Source organism: Tupaia chinensis, unplaced genomic scaffold (genome assembly GCF_000334495.1).
Source record: "Tupaia chinensis unplaced genomic scaffold, TupChi_1.0 Scaffold000250_1, whole genome shotgun sequence".
Classification (NCBI taxonomy): Eukaryota; Metazoa; Chordata; class Mammalia; order Scandentia; family Tupaiidae; genus Tupaia; species Tupaia belangeri.
This window is the reverse complement of record NW_006159730.1, coordinates 1774-5575: the sequence shown is the minus strand read 5'-3', so window position 1 is coordinate 5575 and position 3802 is coordinate 1774. Positions and strand designations below refer to the sequence as shown.

Genomic DNA, 3802 nt, shown 5'->3' with positions numbered 1-3802 from the left:
CAGGATATATGCAGGAGAGCCGTACTCTTCTCTCTCACATACTAAAGAATGTCTTCAGGATCCAGATGGTGGCACGGTGGTAAAACACATTTTCTCTGCAAGGCTGATCCACTTAGGGATAGTCCAGATTTGTGTCTGGAGACGTCCCTGAGTATGCAAGTCCTGTGCATGCCATGATTCAGGGCTGTCTGAAGCTGCTGGTGATCTTGGCACTCTGTCGGGGATAATATCTCTGTGTATCTGTCTCTCTTGCTTATAGGATTAATTAGTAAAATAAGCCTAAGGAAAAAATGGTATATGGAGATGAACCAATCCATGTTCCTATTAGGACTGTCGGCCTCAAAGTTCATATTGGTTGAGTTGAACATTAAATTAGTGCTTCTCTGACTGTCGAATGATCTCCCTGTCCTGTTTTCTAAAGGAATTTATAAGTAATCACGTGGCTTTCTTATAGCAAATAGCAAAGACAATGTTTGATTTAGAAGGACATCTATTCATTTGAGGTTTCTATGCAAGAGCTTGATGGATTCATTCTGTAATGACTTAGAAATCATCATTTTATTATGCACTAAAGAAAAAGAAAAACCCCACAACACCAAACACTTTCTTTTCTAGAAAACCACCAACTTAGGAAAAGGTAGATCTTTTTAGCAAGAAAAAAAGATGATAAAATATGCGTTATCAGGAGCTTTTCATCACTTAAGTGATCTAAGTCCAAATCAGAGTTACCCTTCTAACCACTTCATTTTCTCCACATGCAAAATGGAAGAAATACCCATTTCCTATGCCTTCCTAGTAAGCATCACATCATGAAATTTAATAAGTAACAAGCCCTAGCAACTTTCACTTAATATACTCTTACTCTTCACTCCATATCTCTAAGGCACAGTTTCCCATGTGAGGGGTATTTTTGATCCCAGAAACCATTAAATCTTTTTTTTTCTTATTTCTGAATTTGCTACAGGATGCTTGCTCTCCTCCAAGGGAGAGAATGAGAGAAAGTGTGAAAGCATCCCCCCCAGGGGGAATGGTCACGCTGCAACCCCTTCTCTATTTCTCTGTCCTTTCAGGATTTTGACCACACTTGCACATGTACTCAGCATGTTTTTAAAACACCAGGTCCAAGACTTGAACCCCACAGATGGCCATGTGGGAGCCAGCTGCCTTAACTACCATGCCACCTGCTGGTCTCCACTGTTTTTCTGTTTTTGACTGCACTGGGAATTGTTTCTAGTATTCCACTATGAGGCTAGTATAGCTTCCTTGCCGGGGAAATATAAACCTAATCTTATTTTATTAGAAATATCAATTTTGTATTTTTGAAGTGAAATTCACTTTGGGGTATATAATTCCTACAACCAATGCCTAAAATCTTTTTTTATTTATTTATTGAAAAATGTAACACTGATATTCAAAAGTAAATTAAGTCTATAGTTTTTGTTTTGCTTTGTTTGTGGCAGAAGAGGAGCATATCAATCAGGTAAGCTAGGCTGTACTGTGAAAACAAACACTCCTGAAAATTTGGTAACTTATAGTATTGATGGTTTAAGTTTTGTCCATATATATAAGAGAACTTCAAAAAGTGTGTGGAAGAACCAGCCCCGTGGCCTAGTAAATAAAGGGAGCCATATTCCACATGCCTGACCAGCCACTTTGAAAAACACAACAAGCGTGTTTTTACATGGGAAAATTAAATAAATTAATACATGTATATGGTAATGAGCCTTAGTAAGCACGTGATTAGTGTTAGCCATCATTGTTGTTATTATCTATAATTCTTCAGTTTTAGTCTCCCTTATACTTACTATCATAGGACCAGCAGGTGGCACGATAGAAGCGGCTGGATCCCACATGGCTGACTGAATAGTGTGGGTCCCAGACCTGCTGGGAGTGTGTGCATGTGTGCCCAAAATCCCAAAAGGAGAATGGAGAGGGGATTGCAGTGTGGCCATCCCGCCTGGAGAATGATTTCTTGCTCTCTCTCTGTCCATGGCAAGTACATGTGCCCTATAGCAAGCTAAAATAATTTTAAAAGTAGCCATCTATGATTCTGTTTAAAAGCTGACCAGAGTTTCCTACTTTGATAACTGATTTACACAATCTAGATTAACTTGTAATGTACTCATAAGTAAGTAAAACCACTGGGTTTTGTTTAATAACGGCACCTGTTTAAGTTTATAGGTACTGATCTTACACTAGAAAATCATGCACACAAATTTATAGTCTTACCTTAAAAATTATACTAGGAATTAATGTTCTTATCAATAAATTTCACTGAAAATTGTCTATTTTGTTATTTTTCAATTATTTGTTATAGCCAAGATTTATTCTCACTGGAATATAAGGACGAGTCAGGCACATGAGACACAAGATCTTTTATACTAAATGGGCAACGGTAAAAGAAAATATCTGGCCACTGTTTTCCACTTGTTTCTTATTAGGAAATTGCTTTTAATTCGTGTGTTTTTAAAAACTTGGGGCAGTGGGGCAGCCAGTGGAATAGTGGTTATGGTGGCTGGACCCCACATAGATGACCTTGAGGTTTGAGTCTGACCTGGAGGCTGGGAAAACATGCTGGGTGCATGTGCAAGCCCAAAAGGGATTGTGGCCTGACCATTCCCCACGGAGGGTGCTTTCTTACTTCTTTTCTCAATCCTCCTCCACCCCTAAGGGAAGCACACACAGCATTCTTAGCAAACGTTTTTAACATTTTAAAAATTAAAAAGCAAGCTACTTAGAAAAGTTTTCAGAATAATACTGCCACCTTGTGGGCTAGGGGTGAGCTGAGATAATTGTCCTAAAGCATGGCTTCAATTTCACATGATCAACAGGCAGTAAGGTCTGATTCCAGAAATGTTTGAGCTGTGTTTCCTACCAGATGCCGATAAATTTATTTTATCTTGCGCACAGTAATCATACTAATTTTTTTCATGTAGACTGACAGGCTTTATCTCCCAAGACTGCATTCATTCATGCACTGAGCATGCATTTCCTAAGCACAGCTGTACATTGAGGATAAAGTCAAAGGCACAAAGGTGAGTAAGAACACATTTCATGGTTTAGAACATAAGATGCTATTCCTGAAGTGATAGGAAATATGTACTCTTGAATATCAACTTTGTATTCCTGAAGCGAAATTCACTTTGGGGTATGTGATTCCTACAGTGTATTCCTAAACTACTTTTCTTATTTATTGAAAAACTTAACATTGGGGTCAAAATGGCGAGCAGGCCAGCCGTTTCAGCATCAGGTCGGTGGCTGGATGATATTTGAAAATGGTATTTCAGTGCTGCAGGATTCAATAAACTGGGGTTAATGCGAGATGATACGATATACGAGAATGAAGATGTGAAAGAAGCTATAAGAAGACTTCCTGAGAACCTTTATAATGACAGGATGTTTCACATGAAGAGAGCCCCGGACCTGACCATGAGGCAGCAGATATTGCCTAAAGAGCAGTGGACAAAATACGAGGAGGATAATTTCTACCTTGAACCATATCTAAAAGAGGTTATTCGGGAAAGAAAAGAGAGAGAAGAGTGGGCAAAGAAGTAACTAGATTGCAATCGTGTATGCGGTTGTTCTTAAAGTATTTTTATGAAGTGGGGGTCGAACCTGAAAATTTTAATTTAAAAATAATTTGGTCGGCAGGTGTATTACTTTAAATAAAAGTCTATTATAAAAAAAAAAGAAAAATTTAACATTGATATTCAAAAGTAAATTTAGTCTACAGTTTTTATTTTGGGATGGCCTGAGCCCAAATTCAACTGGCACATGGACAAGTCACCTAAAACGTGTGTGT

At 38.2% G+C, this 3802-nt stretch overlaps 1 pseudogene; it reads left to right on the top strand.

Annotated features, from left to right (window-relative positions):
* The first annotated feature begins 3181 nt into the window (after positions 1-3181).
* On the top strand, positions 3182-3602 carry LOC102489057 (cytochrome b-c1 complex subunit 7 pseudogene; annotated as a pseudogene).
* Positions 3603-3802: the final 200 nt, after the last annotated feature.